Consider the following 24,945-nt stretch of genomic DNA (forward strand, 5'->3'; position numbering starts at 1 on the left):
CCACTGAGGATAGGTGAGATACAAACCGGAGGACATGGGCTAAGGGCGAAAGGAGAGAAGGACACATTAAGGAAAACTTCTTCACACAGAGAGTGGTGGGAGTGTGGAACAAGCTGCCAGTCGAAGTGGTGAATGTGGACTTAATTTTTAACATTTAAGAAGAATTTAGACAGGTACATGGATGGGAGAGGTAGAGGGAGGGAGTGCAGGTCAGTGAGACTAGGCAGAAAAATGATTTGGCACAGGTGAGAAGGGCCGAAGGGCCTGTTTCTGTGCTGTAATATTCTATAGCTCTCTGGTTATGTCCCTCAGTAAGGTGCTCTTTAGCCTCCACTGGTCATGGGGAGACATCCCAGTGTATCCTTGTCGTTCAAGGCCATTGGTCTCAGCAATATTTTTCTTTGGTCTCTTCAATCTCTCCTTATATGGAAAATCTTGATGAGCAGAGAATTATTTAACTCAGAGAAGTGTGGATAATGAGTCATTAAATATATTCAAGCTTCTCCTTATTCGTTCTGCTAACTTCACAACTCTCTGTATGAAATTTTATCTGCCATGTCTGCTCATTCAGCCAGCCTTTTAATGTCCCTTTGAAGTCTTTAACAATACTCTTCACATCTCTAACATTTGTGCCATTTGCAAATTTGGACCAAGGCCTGATGAAAAACCAAATCAATGAAATCCATGTCGCCAGTTCTGCCTCCATGCAGCTCTTCAAGCACATATCACCACACAGAAAAACCAAAACAAAGGACACAGATGTGGGAAATCTGAAGGGGTGATGCACAGATGGGGAGGCAGAGACTGTTGATTACCCCCGGATTAGGAGACTCTGGAAGGTGTGTAAATAAATGAGTTGGAGATACACAGAGGGCAGGAATCTGAAGCGAAACACAAGTTGCTGGAGGGTGATGCAGCCTCCCCTGTTCTTCCCCTGCCCCCCGATGCTGCTCTGCCCGCTGAGATCCTCCAGCTGGTCGTGGTTACCCTAACCTTGAATTGATCTGGAGTGGTCTGAAGTCCTCTTGGCGGTGAGAAAGGTGTCCGAGGTCGAATCTGCAGCGGGACCCCGAGCTGTGGCGATGCAGAGCAAACTGTGAATGTGAAAATCCTGCAAGAGTTGGAGCCTTGCGAGAATCTGTTGCTCCGGGAAGCGCCGCAGTCAACCGTCCCGCGAAGCTATTGTTGGGAACAATGGGGGACGCTTCTCGCCAGCATCGGGAGGGAGGCGAGACCCGACCAGGAGCAACTGTCCATTGAACAGTCAGAAAAGGCCAGATTGTCAGGGCGAGACCCTCTGAATGAAGGATGGAGAACAGCCCGTAGCTTCAATGAACGGGCAACAGCCGGTATAACGGTGCAAACAAACGCGCTGCGTTCCAGCTCGGCAGGTTGCAGAGAATTAGAGACGGTCCAGTATCGAAACAGGCCCTTCGGCCGCCAACCTCTCTCTTCCACCAGCCTTCTCTAATTCTCGCCGTTCCTTCGCACCAGGGGCAATATAACGACCCGCCAGCCTTTGGGATATGGGGAGGGGTTCCCAGGGAATAGGTGCACGCAAGGTTCAAGATTCCATTTATTATCATAGCATTCAAACAGTGACATATTACATGAAATGTCTTTTCGCCTGGTGCAAGGCAGACAGGTTGGCCACTGGCAGGAATTGCCTGAACAGTCAGACTGATATTCAGAGAAAGAAAAGCAAACGAGAGTCGTCCCCCCCCCCACCCCCCCAACCACTGTCTAACTCGTCCCTAATTGACTCATTACGTGTACGGTTTCAGAACACTCCATAGGAAATGAGCCAAGACAATTTTTCTCAAGCAGAATATTTCAATAACAATTGGTTCTAGAGCCTTGATTCTCAACCTTCCCTTCCCACCTACAGACCACCTTAAGTAATCCCTTACTAATCACAGAGCAGTGATGGCATAGGGATTACTTAAAGTGGGATGTGAGTGGAAAGAAAAGGGTTGAGAACCACTGGTGAAATAAGGAAATGTTGTTACAGTGGGTAAGGGTACTGGTGAGACTGTGTAGTTTTGGTGCCTTTAAGAAACCATACAGTGGTTTCTTAAAGGGACCAAACAAGTTCTTAAAGATTTCTTAAAGGGACCAAGACCAGCACATTGCAGGCAGTCCCAAATATATCAGTTAATCTGAGACACCAATAACGAGAAGCAAACAAGTTACTGAATGAACTTAGTGGGTGAAGGGTGTCCACCTGAAATGCTGAGTCTCCATTTCCCTGCACAGATGTTGCCTGACCCTTTGCATTCCTCCAGCACCTTGCTTTATTGCCTCTCTTGGCTAATTCTTTGGATAAGAAGGCTGTCTGTTGATGAACAACTGTAGCGATTAGATCCAATTTTTGGAAGAATGAGGTTGTGAAATAAGTGAAATATATTGGATCCTTAGAGAGCGTGATAGGGTAGATATCGAGATACTTCTACAAGGAGGAGAACCTTGAACAAGGGCATACAGTTACAAATCTAGTGGCCATTTGGAACTTCTTCTCACAGAGGATGGCGGGCCTTGGAGGCTGGATCTTTAGTTGCTGCATTTTTGATAGATTAATGGCTGTGAGATCTGAGCCAGATCATTCATGATGATAGTGAATGGTGGGGCAGTTTTGAGGGGTAGAATAGAGGGATATACCTGCTTCCATTTTCTAATGTTCTGGATATTTTTGGCGTAGATAATTGTTGAGTCAGCCTGGAGATGTCTGGATCCAAAGTGGAAGCAGAGGTCATTTATCAATCTACTTGCCTGGTGATATCTTTGCTTGGTTAGTAATTTGAGCTGTGAGGACAATCCCAAGACATTGCAGGAGTGACTTGGACAAGATTAGGAAAATGAGCAAATGCATCACAGATCTAGATAAATGTGGGATTGTCATTTTGATGGCAGTAATAGGAAGGTAGATTATGATCTGAATGACGAGAAATTAGGAAAATGGGAAATGAATGAGTCACAGAAGGTTGGGATGAGGTCCAGCAGGCAGTGAAGAAAGCAAATGGCCTTTATAGTAGGTTTTGAATACAGAAGCAGGGGTATTTTTACTGCAGTGGTATTGGAGGCTTCATGAGACCACAAGTATTGTGTGCAGTTTTGCTCTCTGAATCAGAGTAAAGACATTGTTGCTATTGAGGGGAAGCACTGAAGATTCACCAGACTGATCCTGGGATGGCAGGACTGATGGATGAAGAAAATCTGCACAGATGAGGGTTGCACTCATTGGAATTTAAGAGAATGAGAGGGAATCTCATTCAGACCTATAACATTCCAATGGCTAGACAAGTTAGAAGCAGGAAGATGTTCAGGATGTCTAAGGACAAGGGAGAAGCCATTTAGGATTGGAATGCGCAGAAACTGTGAACTTGTGGAACTCCCTGCCACAGATAAAATTTATGCTAAATGATGCATAAATACGAACGTACAGTTTTTGAAACCGAATGTTTTACTATTATCTTGATGCAATACTTCACTTTATCAGCATGATTTAAATTGAATACTCGAGGGCATAAACTGCCTGTGTCATTTGCAATTGATTTACCATGACAAGAGCATGCAGTGCCATGCCCTCACAGTAAATGTCTGCCATGCTAAGTCCCTCTTTGCACCTCTCTCCCTGCTTCAGGTTACAGAGATTTTCGGGCAATTCTTCATGAAACTTTCCTTTCATGGAGGATGCACTGGGTGACATGTCAAAAGAGTGCGGCCAACTCGTGAGTGGGCAGACATTAGATGAAGAAATTTGTCAAGCCCTGAAAATCAATTAGTTCCGTCGCTACATCAATGTTGCAGTGGAAATGAAATGAGGACGAGAATTAAATCCTGGCAGCTATATGCCCGTGAACATTAGCACGGCCAGAGTACAGCTTGGGATCTGTTGTCTAAGGATGAAGGTAGAAGATCGCAATGAACGTTAAACGTGGCTCCTGTCAGAATGAGTTGAGATACCTTTCATAAAACTACTCAAGTCATAGGGTGGCATTCCCAAAGAAAATTCCACCTGATCCCTGTGAGTCAACGAAGCACCTCCCCCTCCCCCCCCTCACATATCAGTGACGTTGTAGCAACACACAACTATGCCGTGATGAACCGGCCCCGCTTGTTACGCGTGGTCAGGGGAGCAGTCGCGACAAAGATGGTGTCGCGCATCTATTTCTTCCACTCCAGACGGAAGTTGGCATGTGCGCTTGCATCAGTGTGACACAAGCGGCGGGACGTACGCGCAGTCCGACTGCCGGCCTAATGTGAGCGTGCAAAGTTTGAATAAAACACACAAGCTAACAGCCTGCGTCTCCAGTCTGTACAACCACTCTCACAACACACGACAATATCACCTTTAGAGCCTTTCATTGAAATTACTATAGAATGCAGTTCACTCGGTGATTGTGATGGGATCCTGTACATTTTAAGCAGTGAATTCTTCATCTTTCCGTTTACCTGTACCCAGGGTATGTGAATATTTCAATTCAAAAATTAAAACTCATAGACAGAATCCTTTGAATTCTAAAATACAGCATATTTTTGCCTTTTCAATTCAATGTTCTTGTCTCTAATGTACACTCTTTGATTAGGAATGCATTTTAACAATCTGTTCTCACAAGATGGCCCGTGGTTAAATATCACACACACAGGCATGGGTGTTTTAATATTTTTGTGCATTTTTAAAATTTAGGACCCCTTTTATAACATCTGCTGCAGGCCCCACACTAGCTTAATCTGGCCTTGCTGCCAACTCTGCAAACATCTGGCGAAGAATGTGACCTGCTGAATCTGTATCAGGTTAATGGTGCAAGTATATCGAGCACATGGAAACTGATGGGAGATATCGGCTGCTGGAGAAAAAAAATAAGTAAATTATTTCACATGATATAATTGTGAGATTAATTGACTTTTAGATTTTAATTATGAAAAATATAATTGGATTTTTAAAATCTAATTTTCATTTGAGTTGCTTTGAATGCTGGTGAATATCAAGGTTGGGGGAAGGGCATCACTGCTCTGAGTTACTCTGTTCATGCAACTTACCAATTAGACTGGGGTTCATTCAGGAATCAAATAAACGTGGGAAAGAAATGGCCCTGGAATCAGGTGGTGCGTCATCTCATACTGTGAATGATGGGAGTGGGTGGGGGAGGGTAGCGAAATGGTGTGAAGAGAGTGCGGCCGTTGCGGGATGAGTCTTTTGGTATGTTGGCTGCTTTTCCAAGGCGGGGGATTCATTGATGAAAGCAATGGAGGAGAAGGGTGTCTGATAGTCTGAGTTATGTTCACAACCCTCTGCAGTTTCTTGCGGCCTTGGATGGAGCAGTTCCTGTCCCACATGGTGATTCACCCTGACAGGATCCTTTCAATGGTGCATCTGTAGCAGTTGTTAAGGTATGACATGCCGATGTTTCTCAGGCTCCTGAGGAAGTTGGGATGCTGATGTGTTTTCTTGGCTAATGCATCAATATGTGTAGACCAGGACAAGCCCCAAATGACTCAATGCTGTCATATCTCAGCATTTGTTCAATGTTGCAACATCTCAGTATTCAGTTGACAATATCAACTGAAACTTTTAGTCAAGAATTTTGTGTTGGAATGAAAGCTATATCGTCTTATATAGTCAAGGCAGGAGGGCTACAAATGAGCCACAGCTGTCACCAAGCTTCCTAAAGTCCTTTACCACCAATGGATAACTTTCAAAGAACAGTTCCTCTTGTGTATGCAAACATATCAGAACGGCAAGTCATCACAGAATGACCAGATGTTGCTTGAAGGAGCAAAGCTCTTTTTTGAATAAAGCACATTTTACTTCAGGCAATTTGTCAAAAAGATCTTATGCAAACATAAGAAGTTTAATTAGGCTGGAAACACCAAACAGCATCTTGCATTTGTGAATAAAAGGACCATAAGATATAAGAGCAGAAATAGGTGACCGACCCCATCGAGTCTGCCCCGCCATTTAATCATGAGGTGATCCATTTCCCCACTCAGCCCCACTGCCCGGCCTTCTCCCCATAACACTTTGATCCCCTGGCTCATCAAGAAAGCTTTTAACAGAGTAAAATATTCCAAGGCTCGAGCATGAACAAATGAAATCTGAAGTAAAGCCAGATTTGAATGTGATATTAAGCTGGGTCTTACTTTATCTGAACTGTCGTCTGCTCTTCACCGTCATGCTGTTTTATTCCATGCTGATCTGCTGTGGCACACGTGGAAGCCATTACTCCCCAACCTCATCAGGAACTGGAGCAACTGCCTGCTGACCAGCACCTTGAGGTTCAAGAACAGTTTCTTTCCAACAACAATCAGGCTCTTCTTTTTGAATATTTTATTTTGATTTTCATAGACTTGCAAAATTTAAATGGTATATCTTTCAATATTCATACAATATACAGAATCTATATTTATCACCCCCCCACCTCTCCCCCCACCACCTCTCCCCACCCCCCCCCACACCCTTCTGAAAAAAACAGTCAATTAAATTGTACAGATACAAATTCTGGTGCATTCATAGACCCCTAGAGAATCCTAGGAAAAAACAACCAGGATGGCTAAATAACAAAGGGTAAAGAAAAAAAACCTCAAAACTAAACTGAAAAAACACGTTGCCTGCACCAGGTCCCACTTTTGTTTCCCTGGACGGATTGCTATCAGGCTCTTAACCTCCCCTTGTTAGACTGATCGGGGGATGCTCTGACACGACAAAAGAACTCTGCACTTTTGAACCACCACTGTTTTATTTTCTTCCCCTAATAGTAACTCTGAAGATTAATTATCTGTCTATCTTTATTTTTAATCTATTGCTGTTATTTTTTCATGATGTATTTCTTCGACTGGACCAAGTAAGAATTTTGATGCCTATGTACATTGTACAATGTTCACGACAATAAACTTAGTCTCATTAACATTATTACTGGGTCTCTGGTGGTGGAGCCAAGGACCTGCTCCGCACATCCTCCTCATCACCTTTCATGGTTCTGAATATTGGAGAGATTGTAAATGGATTTGAATAATTAAAATAATATAATTTACTTTAAAATGATTTAAAAACACTTTTGCTTATTATGAAGTAAATTAACTTACTTCATGGTTCGCGTGACACTATTACAGGGCAAGTGACCCAGGTTCAATCCGACGCTGTCTGCGAGGAGTTTGCACGTTCTGCCCGTGCTCCAGTTTCTTCCTACCCTTAGGTTAATTTGGGTGTAATTGGGAGGCATGGATTTAAATGGCCAGAATCAGCTTCCACCGTGCTCTAAATGAAAATGAGCACAAAACTAAATGCATTTAATGAAGATTGGTATCTTCTTCATTGTGGATCTGGCTGGTTAAAGCCAGCTGTTTGGAACTGCTGCTGGACTTGGTTGGTAGTTTTCTCTGATGCCCATTGTCTGTGCTTGACCCAGAATTCATCCAGGTTGGGATAGAGAAAGAAAAAGGAATCTCGGGGTTGTATGTGAATTCATGTATGTACTCTGACCACAAATTTGAACTCTGAGAGCCATCCAAGAATCATACAACAGCACAGAATTATTTTTAAGTGGGAGGAAGTGTTCGACATGGATTAGAAGGCCCAAGTTGGCCTGTTTCTGTGCTGTAATTGTTATGAAGTTATAAGTATGTCCACACCATATAATGAAAATCTACAAAAAAAAAACATAACATATGACAAGAAGATACCTGTACAAAAGAGATATGGGATTGCAGGAGAAGTGTTGCAAACAATAATAAATGACCAAGCATTTCTGTAGTTTTTCTATTCTCAATGTTGACACATTCATTAATCCTTTCTAATGTGACTTATAATCACTAGAACACCAAGTTGTCAACTATTTCAACTCCCTTCTCTCTACCCACACCGACCTGCCTGTGCTCTGTCTCATCCATTTCTTCCAGGGTGAAGAACTACACATCACTTTTCTCCTGTACAGCTTTAACAACATGAACTTCAGATAACCCCCATTTCTATTTGGTTCTGCTATTTCCATCTCTTCTTTTCCTATGCTGTTCTTTTCTCTCAAACCTTACCTCGTCACATAATCATTTTTCTCTCTCTCTACCTGTCACTTGGCCTCTCCCACCTTCCATCCAATTCCCTATCACCTCTTAGTTCCTCTCCAGCTTCTCCCCTCCTCTCTCTTTTTACCCTCTGATACTCTTGACTTCACCCCGTCCCACTTTGGTCTCAATAAAGGGTCGTGACCCGAAATGTTAACTGACCGTTTCTATGCATGCACGTGGCCTAACCCTCCAGCTTCTCAAATACAAAAATCCCAACATTGCAGATTTTTGTGTTCCTATCAATAAGTGATGGGGTTAATGACAAACTCACATATTTAAATTCTTGGGAGTCACTATCTTGGAGGATTTTCCTGTATGCACTACATTAATGGCATCATGAAGAAAACACGTCAGTGTTTTTACTTCTTCAGGAGTTTGTGGAGATTTGGTACGACATCAGAAACCCTGGCAAATTTCTACAGAAGTGTGGTGGAAAGTGTGCTGACCAACTGCATCACAGTCTGCTATGGGGTCACTAATATCCATGAGTGTAAAGCCCTGCAAAATGTAGTGGATGCAGCCCAGGACATCACAGGTAAACCCTCCTCACCATTGACAACATCTATGGGGAACGCTGCCATCGGAGAGCTGCAGCGATCATCAAGGATCCACACCACCCAGCACATGCTTTGTTCTCACTGCTACCATCAGGAAAGAGGTACAGGTGCCACAGAACTCAACACCACAAGGTTTAAGAACAGCTGCTACCCCTCCACCATCAGATTCCTCAACAACAGACTCGATCAGGAACTTGTGCACTTTATATTTTTTCCCTCTCTGCATTGCACAGTCAATTGTTTACATTTCAGAATCAGAATTTATTGTCATGTTTTGTAGCAGCATCTTAGTGCAAACATTCATAACCATCTAACAACATTACTATAAAAAATAAAAATAACTGCACAAAAAGTAAGGCAGTGTCTTTGGTTCATTAATCATTCAGGAATCTGATGGCAGCAGGGAAGAAGCCGTCCTCATCTTTAGACTCCTGTATCTTTTTCCCAATGGTAGCAGAGTGAAGAGGCCATGGTCTGGGTGGTGGGGGTCTTTGAGGCTAGTTTCAATTATTAGTTTACATGTGTACATAGTGTACAGTTTTTTTGGTACTACCGATAAGTAGTAATTCTGCCTCACTTGCAGGAGAAAGAATCTCAGGGTTGTATGTGATGCCATGTATGTGCTCTGACAATAAAGGTGAAATCTGAATCTTTCAACAGTAATTTCTTCGCTAAGAACCAATATGCTTTAGCTTTAATTTTGGCATTCCTCATTGGGCTGTATGTTCACTGAAAGTTAGAGGCTCCATGGTCATGGAATTAATGCCCAAAATGAAGTTCAACTCAGTTAGAACAGTTGATTGGTCAAAAGAAAACATATTAAAGGAAGAAAGAATGACAGAGAGACAGCGAGGTTCAGGAGGAAAAGGGTAGTTAATGGAACAATTAAAATCAAGGTTCCCAGAGTGTACAGCAACAACTAGTTACTTGGTGAGCAGAAACTATTTAAAAATAGCCTGCAACTAGAGACAACAAATATCTTGGCAGGCTTTTGGTTCATCAGGGAGTGCTACACTGCCTGAGGTGTCCTATAATCAGAATAAAATAACTCTGCTCTTTCTCAAATCGTCTCATAGAGAAGCCCAATATATCATCTGTCTTCCTAATTGCTTGCTGCAGCAACATGTGAATTTCTAGTGATTCATGATCAGGGCATCCTGATCCATCCGAGCACCAATGCGCTTTCATCTCCCATCAAGTAAAAATTATTGTCTCTTTCCATGTCCTTGCAATTTTCTATGTTGTATTCCATCTGCCATATGGTTCCCCATTCAGTTAATATTGTCAACATCCCTTGATGTCTCTCTGCATCCGACTCACAGCCCACACTATCATTTAGCATAACATAAATATAGAACTCTTGATCATTAAATTAGATTGTGTGCAACTGGTTCCTGGAACCAATGCCTGCATCTCTCCAGTAGACACATCCTTTCAAACCATTTATTCCTACTCAAGTCTATTGTTCATTAACCTAACATCATGCTCCAGTCCCTAACCCCACCTTTACTTTTCCTGGCTTCTTCCCGCTTCCCAGTCCTGATGAAGGATTTAATGGGTCAATTGAAATTTTGCTTCTTGAATACTTTTTGTGTGTATTTTTATGAATTTTGAGCTACTGATTCCGAAAATCACCTTTAAAAATTTCCTATCATTTACTTTTTTTTAAGAGATAACCTATTTTTTGTGATTTCCTGTCATATTTTATGTATACATCAAGCACATTGAAAATTCTTTTTCTGCATTTGCACTTGGACGTCTTCCCTGCTGATCTTGGTGTAGTCATGAACATGGTGAAAGGTTTCACCAGGACATGGAAAGTGGTATCAGTGCAACTGGAATCCATCAATGCTGGGCCAACTTTTGTTGGACACTGACACAATAGGCATCAGATGCTGAGTACAAATGAAAATCTGTGGCAAAACATTTTTAGGTCAGTTGAATTAATGCAACGTGTCAGCTTCATTCTACAATTAACATACTAAATTCAATAAAAGTTAATTTAATGTTTCTCCAACTTCCAATGTGATACAGCAAATCTGAAATGATCTTTGTGTTCAGCTTAATGTTGTCTATCATAATCCCCGAGTTTTTCTTTCAGAAAGTAGACCTTTGAAAAGATTTGTTGTCCAGTGTTCGGCATATAACATTGACTGTATTTTCCCTCCATGGATGCTGCCTGACCCACTGAATTCCTCCAGCATTTTGTGTCTTTCCAAGTAACAATAGTCACAGGAGATTCTACAGCAAATAGAGGAGGTGTTTAATAAAGCAATGGTTGGTGTTGCAGTTAACATAACACTGTTACAGCACCAGTGACCCCGGTTCGAATCCAGCACTCTTTCTTAGGAGTTTGTGCGTTCTCCACACATCTGCATGGAGTTTCCCGGGTGCTCTAGTTTCATCTCACCCTTCAAAAACATATGTTTTTGTTATAGGTTGATTGGTGTATTTAGACAGAATGGGCTAGAAGAGCCTTTTAACGTGCTTATACGTCTAATTTAAATTTTAAAATTTCAAGTGTGACACCTTCTTGAAGGCACCACAAATATATCATACCAACTAGATTGCTCTCATCCATTCTGTGGATAGAATTTCAAAATACAATTTTATTTATCACCCCTCTATCCCCCTCCCTCCCCTCCTGGCACAGCAAGTCCCTCTGGTTCCTCACTTTCCACCCCACAAGCCTTCAAATTGGACACATTATCCTCTGACACATCTGCCAACTACAGCACTACCAATCACATCTTTCCCATCCTCTTTCCACTTGTATGAGTCTCTCTGAGACTCCCTTGTCCACTCTTCCCTCCCCACCACTCCCTTCTACCCCTTTTGGGAAATTCCTGCTGCAATCATAGAATGTGCAAAACTTGTCCTTGCATGTTCTCCCTCACTTCCATCCATGGCTACAAACAGACTGTCCAGGTGAGGCAGAGCTTTACCTGCCCTTTGTCTGACAAAACCTTCTGCATTTTGTGCACCTGGCATGGCCTTCTCTGCATTGATGATTACCCATGCATAGAGTGACCACTTCACAAAGCATACGTCCTCTGTGAGTCGAAGCGTGAACTCTCTGTGGGCAATGTTTCAATTCCCTTCACTATTTGAACCTAATCATGTCTGTCCTTGGCCTCATTCATTGTCAGGATGAGTTCAAATGTAAACTTGAGGAACAACACCTAATATTTCTCCTGAACTGCCTTAAGCATAATGGATTGAACATTATTTTTTCTTCATTTCAGACACCGCCATCTTTCCCTGGATCTTCTGTCTATACCTCTTCTTTAGCTACTGTAGGTCTTACGTTTCTCTCTAATTATTCCTGCCCCTCACCCTGTGGTGTCCCACTTTTTTCAAAAGTAGCAATCAGTTCTATTGAAGCTGGTTCAGTTACACCACATCAGGGTTAGGACTTTTGTTCTGGTGATCATGTTTACCTGTGTTGCTGGTAAGGTTTTCATGCAGATTTGCAGGGAAACTGATAGGTCAAAACCTTTGTTGCTTGATCCCCTCCTCATGCCGTTGAGCTATCCTCAGGGCCATAATTTGGTTGTTCCACATGCCTCAGAAGAAAACATTGAGTGCACAGTGGTGCAGTGGATAGAGTCAATGCTCCACAGCTACAGTGACTTCACCGGCTGTTTGTGTGGAGGGTGCATATTCTCTCTATCAATGTGTAGGTTTGCAACAAGTCCTCTGGTTTCTTACCACAGCCAAAATATACAGGTTGGTAGGTATAAATGATGGCTGTTTGTTACTCCTGGAATGCAGATAAGAGGTAGAATCTGAGGTTGGGGGGTGGTGAGGAAAGGGTGGGGGTCAATGAAATGTGAGATGTGTTGGATTAGAATAAATGGGTTAGTGTGGATTCAGTGATCGAAGTTTCTATTTGGCGTGACACTATGAATTTATAATCCTATCACCATTCATGAATGACCTATAGTCACCTCTGAACTCCTTGATGCTCTTGTCCGGTCGTCACCCAGCCCTTCCCTGCCTGCACTAACCCATGAACCGAGCAATCCATGTAGTTCTGGGCCTCTGGGCGGGCTGCAGTGATGTCAGCTGAAACAGATCCGTGAGAGCATGAGGAATAGGAGCAGGAGTCGGCCATCCGGCCCGTCGAGCCTGCTCCACCATTCAATGTGATCATGGCTGATCTGATCATTGACTCGACTCCACCAACTTGCCTTTCCCCCATATCCCTTAATTCTGAATCTTAAATATGTTCAACTGCTTCCCTGGGCAGAGAATTCCACAGATTCACGACTCCCTCATCTTCAGCCTAGATCTACTCCCCTGACTCTTGAGGCTGTATCCTCTAGTTCTGGTCTCACCTCCCAGTGAAAACAATTTTCCTGCCTCTAACTCATCTGTCCCTTTCATCATTTTCTATAAGATCTCCTCACATTCTTCTGTATTTGAGTGAGTATAATCCCAGGCTATCTCCTCATAGGTCAACCCTCTCATCTCCAGGATCAACCTGGTGAACCTCCTCTGCACTGCCTCCAAGGCCAGCATATCCTTCCTCAATGATGGAGATCAGAACTGCACACGGGACTGCAGGGGCGACCTCACCAGAACCTCGTCCCGTTGCAGTACGACCTCCCTGCTCTTGAATTGAATTCCTCGAGTGAAGAAGGCCAACATTCCGTTTGCCTTCATAGTGAGCCCTTTGGTTGGAGCCAGGGAACAACCCTGGAAGAGGCGAAGACTGTCACCAATGTCCTGTACACGGAATCAACAGCTCGAAGAAAACGGCGTTTTATTATCTGCGACAGACAATCCGGGCAACGTATGTAACTACTAGCGGGAGTAAAAACACACGACGCTGGAGAAACTCAGCAGGTCAAACCGTGTCCTTTATAGAGCAAAGACGAAGAGGCAGAACCAACGTTTCGGGCTTGAGCCCTTCATCATTATTTATTAACGAGACCCCTCTGCGCGTATATTGACGAGTCAGTCTCCTGACCTGCAACTAAACGGCAACTTACGAGGTTTGGAGACGCGCTAAATAAGGAGCTTGAATTAAAAAAAAGAATTTTTTTTTGGATCTTTGGAATTGAGGTGCAGAACCTTCCTGAGAGTTACCACGGGTGGTTACAGTTTCTGGTCAATGTGACTTTTAACTTGATTGTTGTTGTCGACGGTGGCTCCGAAAATGCCGCGCAGTTATCAAAGGGTTAATTTATCCCAGCCGGAGTCCTCCAATGGGACGGTGAAATGCAGCTGGAGATCTGCTCCATCAAACTGCGCTCCCGCCTTTCTTCCCGAGACAATGACAACTCAAACGTCTGAGCGTGGATGGAGCAAAGGGTCGGTGCAGAGTCGACGAACTCGGAGCCTGCGTTGGGGAGGTTGACAACGACAAGATCAGACTCGGAGCGAAGGATCATTGTGCGTCTTTACGCATATCGCTCGTTCACTCCCCTCCAAACAAGCTTCAGCGCTGATTTCTTTCCTGCTCTCCAATGCTGACTCGAACTCGAATTGACCGGGCTGCGATTCACACAAGGTGCGAGCAGGGCAATGGCCAGTTGGCGAAGAAACACCTGGCCCCGGTGGCATCTCATGAGTTTCATCATCTGGACTTGCGCCTCGGATTTGGCCATCGCACAGATTCGGTACTCGATCCCCGAAGAGTTGAAGCACGGGGCGTTCGTTGGGAACATCGCCGATGATTTGGGACTGGATGTCAGGCAACTGTCGGCTCGCAGGTTTCGGATCGTCCCCGCCGCTCACACTCAGTACCTGGAGGTGAATCTGGAGAACGGGATTTTGTTTGTCAACGAGAAAATGGACCGGGAGCAGCTGTGCGACTTGAACCCGAGCTGCTTCCTGCATTTAGAGATCGTGGTGGAAAATCCACTGGAACTGCACCGCGTGGAAGTGGAAATATTGGACGTGAACGACAATTTCCCCAGTTTCCCGTGGCGCGAATTCCGTTTGGAGATCGCTGAGTCGGTGGCGCTCGGAGCGCGTTTCCCACTGGAGAGCGCGCACGATCCCGATGTGGGCACCAATTCGCTCCAAACCTACCGACTCAGTCCCAACCAGTACTTTAACCTGGAGGTGCAGACTCGCCACGAGCGCCATAAGTTTCCCGTGCTCGTGTTGGACCGATCGCTGGACAGGGAGGACCAAGCGGTCCATCCAATGGTCCTCACTGCTCTGGACGGCGGCGTCCCGGAGAGATCCGGCACCGCTCGAGTGATCGTCACCGTCCTTGACGTGAACGATAACGCCCCAGTCTTCGACCAGGCGGTGTATACAGTCTGCCTCGTGGAAAACGCTCCGAGAAACACCTTGGTGATTCAACTCAACGCCACCGATCTGGACGAAGGCTCCTATGGAGAAGTGATCTATTCCTTCAGTCACCACGCACCCGCTCGGTTGCGACAGCTCTTTCGGGTCGATCCCCAAACTGGCGAAATCCGAGTCAAAGGGGTGGTGGATTATGAAGAGGCGAGTGTTTACGAGATTTACGTCCAGGCGAAAGATCGGGGTCTTTACACAGCAGCCGTGCATTGCACGGTGGTCGTGGAGATCATCGACGTCAACGATAATGCGCCCGAGCTGTTCCTGACCTCAGTGTCGAGTCCGGTTCGGGAGGACGCTTCACCCGGGACCGTGATCGCTCTGATCAGCGTGACCGACCGCGACTCGGGAGAGAACGGCAAGACGACCTGTCACGTCCCCGCTCATCTCCCTTTCAAACTCCAATCATCTTTCAAGAACTATTACACTCTGGTTACGGGCGAGCGGCTGGATCGCGAGAGAGTTCTCGAGTATAACGTGAGCATCACAGTCAGAGACTCGGGCTCCCCTTCGCTCTCCACCGTCAGGACCATCCTCGTGAAGGTTTCCGATGTCAACGATAACGCGCCCCGCTTTGCACACCCGTCCTACACCGTCCATCTGATGGAAAACAACGCGCCCGGTGCGTCCATCTGCTCGGTGTCCGCCTGGGATCCAGATTCTGACCAGAACGCCTATGTGTCCTACTGCATCCTGGACAGTAAGATCAAGGGCACCCCCGTCTCCTCGTACGTTTCCATCAACTTAAACACGGGGAACCTTTATGCTCTGCGCTCTTTTGATTATGAGCAACTCCAGAATTTCCAAGTGCAGATCGAAGCGCAGGACGCCGGTTTTCCATCTCTGCACAACAACGTCACGGTGACCGTGGTTATCTTGGACCAGAATGACAACGCTCCCCAGGTCGTGTCCCCGCTGCCGCCCAACGGCTCGGTCGAGATGGTGCCCCGATCCGCCGACCCGGGTTACTTGGTGGCGAAAGTCACGGCAGTGGACGATGACTCCGGTCAGAACTCCAGGCTGAATTACCGGCTGTTCCGAGCCACCGACCCGGATCTGTTCAGCATGGCCCCGCTCAGCGGAGAGATCCGGACCACGCGCTTCTTTCAAGACCTCGACTCTCCGAACCAAAAGCTGGTTGTCCATGTCACGGACAACGGGAGGCCGCCGCTCTCCACTTCTGTCACCATCAGCGTCTCAATCGTGGACAGCGTCCCGGAGCTCATCTCAGACTTAACCGAGGGGCCCCAAACCATTGAATACTTCTCCGATTTCAACCTCTACTTGATCGTCTCGTTGGGTTCCGTCTCCTTCGTCTTTCTGTTAGCCATCATCGCCCTGGTCAGCATCAAGTGTCACAAGGATAGACGCGGCACTCTCGGCCACCGCTGTCCTCTCCGCTCCTGTTGCTCCCGCTGTCTCCAGAGGAAGCGTCCCAGCGACGTGTTGAATAACTCCCACGCCAACTTCCCGAGGCCCCCGAGTGTGAAAGCCCCGCCGAGCTCGATGGAGGTCGGCGGCAGCGGTTCGCTCTCCCAGACTTACTGCTACAAGGTGTGCCTGAGCCCCGAGTCTGCCAAGAGCGACCTAATGTTCCTCAAACCCTACGGCTCGTCCGCGGCCGCCGGAACGCACAGGAAGCCCGCCAGCCCCTACGTGACAGCGTGGAGAAAACAAGGACCCGACGGGGTTAATATTGGAACCGACGGATCCGGCGAGGTGAGTTATGACAAAAATGACCAGATCTTTGTCCACTGCACTGGACAACCTGCCCGCTGGTCACCTTTAAACGTCTGGTTGCCTAATAATAAACGTTCATGTCGGATTTGACCTGTTAGAAAATAACCATGAGCTCATGAGATATTGAGGATTAGAATTATTACCGATCTGCTAGAATCCAAAAGTCAGCTCACCATCCAAAAGTTCCCCTCCAGCACCAATATGATCGCGGCACGTTAAGGGAGAACATTGAGGACACGTGGCATTGATGAAGGAACTCTGCGGGCAACGCACCATCCATGGGTAGAAATGGTCAGTCAACGTTTCTGAACCGTGATCGAACCCCGAGCGAGTCTGGAACAACGGATTATTGTCGCGTCTGGAATGATCCATAACCTGTGATTTATCTTTTTCACAGGTTGCAGGTCTCCACGGCGAGTTGTTCATTCCTTGAGAGGGAATTAAGGAAGAAATCCTTTTTTGTTTAACGTGATTTCCCCGGTGTAGTGCAGGGGTAACGCTCGCAGACTTTTAACCTAACTGAATTCAAAGGACTCTCTCTCTCTTGGCTTACGGAAAATTGCTCCCGCCACGAATAAAATCTGCGCCCAGGCTACCTCCAGTAAATTAGAATGGCAGGAACACTGGGTCTGGGAAGCCCACAGCAAATCTGATAAATAGTGGTATTTAATTAACTGCATCAAAGGGAACAGCCCCGTACAGAAAACCCTTTGAACTGCTTTGATACCTCACAGCGAAAAAAAATGTTTTAAGTGGTTGGTAAGGCAGCTCAGCAAAAAAAAAATGATCAAAATTGATTAAGTTAAGCTCAGTGGATAGAATACAAACTATTTTGATCAGTAGCGTTCAAATAACAACCATCAGTACCCCTGAGGTGGCGAGGAATGAAAATTATTTTCAGGCTTTGATCCTTGAAGTCTTTGAACGTTTGCAATTGTGATTTCAGTGCAAAATTTGATCACCATTTCCCCAACCCTCTTCTCCGCTCACCTCCTTCAAGAAGAACGATCAATCCCAAAATTACATTTCAAAATACATTCCTGAGTTCAATACACGTATCTTTATTAAATTCTGTACGATTCCCGCGGGGAGGGGAAAAGTTTTTCAGAAATGCGATTTAAAAATATTAAGTCACCGGAAAAAAGATTAATGTACAGAAGGGGAGAAAACACCACGTTTCTCCACAGTTGCCTCGAGCTAGGGTATAAATCATCCATATGTAGTAACTTTGGAGAAAGGGCATTACTGCCAGAGATGTACACAGGCTGGTAAAGGGTAAGTCGTACCAATATGACCGCGCGTTTGATTCATGTCAGATACTGTTTCTTCCCTTCCTTCTGTGCCAACGGCACCGTGTAAATCAAAAACTGCCCTTTTCGGCTTTTTCTATTGATTAAAGCATTTTGCCCTTCAACTATTCTCGTTATTAAAAGTCTCAAGCTGCATACTTCTCCCGTCTGTTAAATCAAGGATGCCCGGCTTTTCTTGCCATTCAATTGCAAGCGGACTTTAAAAAAAAAATGGCTGTTAATTTTCAGTTTATTGACAATTCACCATCGTGCGAAATTCTTCAGCTTCTCTCGACTGCACCATTTCCCGAATGCCCACAATGTCCAGTGGAGGGTTTACATATTCCCCCATCATTATAGTACGGAGGATTGCATTTTTTCTGTGCAAATCAGAATTAAATTACCTGGAAACAAAACGCTATAAAGCAGCATAGAGCATAAAATATCCACGGACACGCACACCCTCTCTTTCTCACAGTCTCTCTCTCTCTCTCTCTCTCTCTTCTCTCATACACAGTCACACACATGCACACACTCACACACACCCCCTCTCTCTCCCACATACTCACACACAGTCTCTCTCTCACACAGTCACACATATACACACTCTCTCACACACCCTCTCTCCCACACACACTCACACAGTCTCTCTCACACACAGTCACACATATACACACTCTCTCTCACCCACACACTCACACAGTCTCTCTTACACACTCTCTCACACAGTCACACATACACACACACACCCTCTCTCTCCCACACATACTCACACACACTCTCTCACACACTTATTCACACTCAGTCACACACATACACACTCACACAACACACTCTCCCACACATACTCACACACAGTCTTCTCTCACACATACTCTCTCACACTCTCATACACACTCACGATCACACACACACCCATATTTACATCCACACTTACTTACACACACGCGCTCGCTCACTCATTCACTCGTCGGGCAGTGAAAAAGTAACTCCCATTGTCCCCACTTCGGAGTAAACTGTCGCTTTGTGAGTTCGCCTTCAGGTGACGCATTCTCCTCATTTCATTTCAACAAGAGTCATCATTGCAATTAAATGGCCGAGGAACACACCTGGGAAAGCATTCTCCTTCCACGCCATACCTTGTGGCCCACTGCTCTGTCGGAAAGAGCTCCGTTGCAGAGAGATTTTGGTCTCAGAGCCAAGAAGCAGAGTCATTTTGGAACCCTGCGATGTACAGCATAAGGCAATATTCTGTTGCAATTGCACAGTGGTCTGCTAAGGAGGTTTTTTCATTATACACTCCAATCCCACCGTGCCAAAAGCAGTTCAATTGCCTTTTTTTATACTATGTTGTTTTATTACATTTTCAGGGTTCGGAAATGGAGTTTCTCGGGGCAATGCTGTGAGTTATAACGGTGCGTTTAATAATGTTATATTTGCTATTTATACATTATTCAGGGATGGGCTTCTCGATATATTTCTGTTATATTACTGAGGATTAATAACGGCTACAGGCAATGTGCGAGCTAGGATGACTGGGTCGTGTGTGGAAATATTTGGGTTGGTTAGTGCACATAATATCGTTCTGATTGGTGTAAGGTAAAAATACCTTGTTTTCATAGTGATTCATGGGTGTAATAGCTTAACTTTAAAGAGAGCACAAGTTTTGTCACACAGAAGAGTGATTGTTCGGATAAAAACAGTGGCAATCTCGATTTGGTCTCCCTTAAACTTATGGCTCAGTGTAAGGCCTGTAATCCCACATTGTGGGATGATGTTAAAACACACCGAAATGATGGAGGAACTCCGCGGGTCTTTTCAGTGTCTATAGGAGACAAAGATGTACTGTATCGTCGACAATTTGGCCCTGAGCCCTTCCTCAAGGAATAAGCAGAATGAGGCAGAAGTGGGAAGTCTCAGAATTCAGACAGTGGGGGAGGAGTCCAGACCAACAAAAGGTGTTCATTGGATATGATAAGGGATGAGGTAAGAACTGATCATGTCTCTGTGAAAGGAGACAGGGAGCCAGAGCTGGGTGAAGGAGACAGGGTGGAGGGCGAGGAGATTTAACAAAAGCCAGAGAAATCCATATTAATGTCATCAGGTTGGAGGGTGCCCAGTCAGAAGATGAGATTTGTTCCTCCAATATATTGGAGCTCTCAGTCTGGCAGTGCATGAGACCATGGACGGACATATCCGCAAGGGAATGGGATGGGGAATTGAAATGGAAGGCCAGAGCCAAGGTGATTATCACCCATGCCTCATGCACATCCTGACTGAAACCACCCATAAATTGGAGGAACGACACCTCATCTTCCTCCAACCAGATGGCATTAATATCTACTTCTCTGGCTTTCATTAACCCCCCACCCCCCAACTTCTCCCATCATCTCTGACTGTTCTTCTGTTGGACCTCTTGCTTCCTGTTCATTTCTGACTGTTCTTCTGTTGGACCTCTTGCTTCCTGTTCATTTCTGACTGTTCTTCTGTTGGACCTCTTGCTTCCTGTTCATTTCTGACTTCTTCTGTTGGACCTCTTGCTTCCTGTTCATTTCTGACTGTTCTTCTGTTGGACCTCTTGCTTCCTGTTCATTTCTGACTGTTCTTCTGTTGGACCTCTTGCTTCCTGTTCATTTCTGACTGTTCTTCTGTTGGACCTCTTGCTTCCTGTTCATTTCTGACTGTTCTTCTGTTGGACCTCTTGCTTCCTGTTCATTTCTGACTGTTCTTCTGTTGGACCTCTTGCTTCCTGTTCATTTCTGACTGTTCTTCTGTTGGACCTCTTGCTTCCTGTTCATTTCTGACTGTTCTTCAGTTGGACCTCTTGCTTCCTGTTCATTTCTGACTGTTCTTCTGTTGGACCTCTTGCTTCCTGTTCATTTCTGACTGTTCTTCTGTTGGACCTCTTGTTTCCTGTTCATTTCTGACTGTTCTTCTGTTGGACCTCTTGCTTCCTGTTCATTTCTGACTGTTCTTCTGTTGGACCTCTTGCTTCCTGTTCATTTCTGACTGTTCTTCTGTTGGACCTCTTGCTTCCTGTTCATTTCTGACTGTTCTTCTGTTGGACCTCTTGCTTCCTGTTCATTTCTGACTGTTCTTCTGTTGGACCTCTTGCTTCCTGTTCATTTCTGACTGTTCTTCAGTTGGACCTCTTGTTTCCTGTTCATTTCTGACTGTTCTTCTGTTGGACCTCTTGCTTCCTGTTCATTTCTGACTGTTCTTCAGTTGGACCTCTTGTTTCCTGTTCATTTCTGACTGTTCTTCTGTTGGACCTCTTGTTTCCTGTTCATTTCTGACTGTTCTTCTGTTGGACCTCTTGCTTCCTGTTCATTTCTGACTGTTCTTCTGTTGGACCTCTTGCTTCCTGTTCATTTCTGACTGTTCTTCAATGGAAACTTTATTTAATTTTGCCAAAAAAAGATTTTTAAAAAATGGCAGTCCTATTGGTGCAGACCTGGGAGAGTGCGAGTAAGGACATAGTGCTCCTCTACAGGGTCCTACTGTTCAGTTATTATGCTTATGGCCCCTTACAGCATTTAAACTGCCGGAGGAAGGGGAATACAATGTTTTTTAATATTGACCAACCCAAGATGGCAGTGCCTGTGCTTGGCAGGAGACTATGAGGATTGTGGACTCTGAGGGGCAGGACACCAGAGTAGGAGAACATACCCCACCCAGAAGAAGCTTGGGAGAAAATCCTACTGGGATTGTGATCGTGGCAGTGGATGAGCGAAGGACTTGGAAGCCAAAGGACTCCCACCAAGCTGTTGGCTGCTGGAGACCTGCTTGTGAAAACCTGTTATCAGATGTGGGAATCGTGAGTCCACTGATGGTGGGTAGGACTTCTGAAAGGCTTTGGTTGTTAACAGCTGCCTGGGAGGTTTAGAACTCTGGGTCTCTGCTGGAATGGACAGGAGGCAGTGAGGTTGCAGAGGTTGCGGGAGTGCAGAAGGTGAAACCATGGGCATTTTATCTCTGAAGGGACTCTCTCTTTCTGTTGGGGGCATCAGGCTAGTGGTGCCTCTGTGTGCTGTTACAGCAAGCAAAAGCCATACATCTTGTTCATTCATGTATAGAGCAATTTAGGTTTCTTGATTTTTCTATAAAATTTGCTTTCATCCCTCTCCACACTGAGGAAATGAGCAAAGCCCATAAAGTGTCAGACTCTTCATTTCATATAAAGGCAAATGGAAGCAAATAAAACAGATTTATATCATATGGCAAAGAATGTTTCTCATTTTGCTCAGCTCAGCGGCCGTGTTTTAATCCACCTGAATATATCACTCTTCCTTATCTAAGCTCAACAATTTATCTTTCTGATATCGTAAACTTCATCTGGAATGGTGTACAGATTCCTGACTAGCTCCTGTCCAATCCTGTATTTAGATGTCAGAAAAATAGAAGGTTATGGGGGTGAGATCGGGGAAAATTGGATTGCTGTGGAGCAGGTTGGCACAATGTTGTGGACCAAAGGGCCTGTACTGTGCTGGATTGTTTTAATTTCTATTCCTGATGACCTGCTCCAGTCCATCCAATGGAATCCATGCTAGAGTTGGCACATATCTCATCAGAGTATTGACATGCGGCTGCAGCTCCCTTTTATAGGACTGTATCACAGGTGGTGTTAAAAGGGGCTTTGGAAGAAAATTTGTTTTATTCTTTGTTAAAGGACCAGTCAACTGGATGCAGCAGTGGAGGTGCTGATGCATGAAATAGGATTCTGGGTCATCTTCCCCAGAGGAGAGCTGTCTAGGATTTTGGAAGTGAAATGATGGAGGAGGGGGCGGGGGTGGGGGTGAGGGACAGGAGATGAGGAGAGCCTTGCAGGGTGGGAATGATGACTTGGTTTGAAGTTCAAATTTATTGTTTGAGTACATACATAGCATCACATACAACCATGAGATTCTTTTTCCTGCGGGCCAGGAAGAATTTGTACTTATTGTTAGTGTAAAAAAAGCTGTACTCAAGGAAAGATAAGTATACAAAAGAGAGGAATGTAAACAAAGAAAAAATGTAAATGAACTGTCTGTAATATAGTAAGAAAATAAAAATTCAGCAATAAATATTGTCCTTAAACGAGTCCCTGATTGAGTTTGTCGTTGAGGAGTCTGATGGTGGAGGGGGAGCAGCTGTTCCTGAACCTGGGGGTGCGAGTCTTGTGGCACTGAGACCTCTTTCCTGATGGTGGCAGCGAGAAGAGCATGTGCTGGGTGATGTGGATCTTTGATAATTGCTGCTGCTCTCCAATGGCAGCGTTCCTCGTAGATTTTCTCGAAAGTGAGGAGAGTTTTGCCTGTGATGTCCTGAGCTTTTTCCACTACCACTAAAGCTGCAAATGAAAAACATAGATGTGAAGAAGGATGTTGAGACATTAGAACTGGTGAACAGGGAGACTGCAGATACTGGAAAAGTGGGGAAATGCACAAAATGCTGGAGGAATTCACTGGATCAGGCAGCATGGGATGATAGATAATGGGACAAGGAGGAAGGTGAAGGAAGAGAAGGGGTGGGGAGCAAGAGAGGGAAGGTGTGGGTGATGGTCAGAGAGGGCAGGGGAGGGTACAGAAGGAAAAAGAATGTGTAAAAGCATGAGGGGGGAGCTGGAGATGGGGTGATAAATGGAAATTGGAGAAGTTGATATTTAGTTTGAGTGTGGCCTCAATTTGGCAGTATCGTCAGCTATGGATAGACATGATGGTATGGGAATAGGAAGTGGAATTAAAGGTAATGGCCACTGGGAGATATTGAATGTTGCAGTGGACGGAATGAAGATGCTCAATTAAGCATTTTTTCCCCCAATCTATGCCCGGCTCCCCTGATGCAGGGGATGACAAGAGCATCAGATGCAGTAAATGATTCCATTGTCTCACTTGGAAGGACCTTTTGGGGCCCTGAATGGTGACAAGGTGCAGGTTCAGTTGTTGCACTTGGTGTGGTCACAGGGATGATGTGGGGGTGGGTGGGGGGAAAAGTAGTCGATTAGTCGGAAGGGATGAACAGAAGGGAGTTGCTGAGGGAGCCACGGGAGGGGAAGATACGTCTGCAGTGGGATTGCATTATAGCTGGGAGAAATTTTGGAGAACAGAATTTCAGATGTGGAGGCTGGTCAGATGATAGATGAGGACAAGGGCACCCTATCCCGATTGTGTTGGGGGATGGGATGAGAATAGATGTGTGGGAAATGGAGTAGATGCAGGTGAGGGCTGCATTAAAACTAACTCGTTTCCTCCATCAAAGAAGATGGTCTCTGTATTAATTTTGATCCACTGTAGAACTACTGTGCTGTACATAAAAGTACAAGAGAGACTGGACATGCAGCATCTATAGGAAGTAATAGGTAATCAACATTTCTGACCCAGGCCCTTCATCAAGGTATGAACAAAAAGCCACCTCCATAGAACATTTACATGGATCGCTGCCGTTGGAGAGCAGCAGCAATCAAGGACCCACCCCATCCAGCACACGCTCTGTTCTTGCTGCTGCCTTCAGGAAAGAGGTATTGGTGCCACAAGACTCACACCATCACGTTCAGGAACAGCTGCTCCCCCTCCACCAGTGGACTCCTCAACGACAAACTCAATCAGGGATTTATTTACGGACTCTTACTTTTGCACTTTATGGATATTTTTCTCTCTCTGTATTGCACAGTCAGTTTGTTTACATTTCTTGATTTGTTTACTTGTGTATGTTGTGCACTGCTCTTTGTTCTGCCCATAAGTGATCATTCTGCTTTGCCTGCAGGAAAAAAAAGAATCTCAGAATTGCATGTACTCTGACAATAAATAAATCTGAAAATCCTTTGCAGTTCTTTGAATGCTTGTCCAGCTCAGAAGATGAACATTCGAATTGTAACACAGGTAGTCCTCGACTTGCAATCTATACGACTTAGGGCCATCAGTATGTACGACCTAAAAAAAGAATTGCCCTTTTTGGGTGAAAGTAGGAGCCTATCTATGGAAAATAGTGCCTATTGGCAG

The 24,945-nt window shown here is 45.1% G+C and overlaps 1 pseudogene; it reads left to right on the top strand.

The window, feature by feature from the left end:
- The first annotated feature begins 14,150 nt into the window (after nucleotides 1-14,150).
- On the top strand, nucleotides 14,151-16,769 carry LOC138743504 (protocadherin-10 pseudogene; annotated as a pseudogene).
- The last annotated feature ends 8,176 nt before the right edge of the window (nucleotides 16,770-24,945 follow it).

The sequence above is a fragment of the Narcine bancroftii genome, chromosome 9 (assembly GCF_036971445.1).
Source record: "Narcine bancroftii isolate sNarBan1 chromosome 9, sNarBan1.hap1, whole genome shotgun sequence".
Taxonomy (NCBI): Eukaryota; Metazoa; Chordata; class Chondrichthyes; order Torpediniformes; family Narcinidae; genus Narcine; species Narcine bancroftii.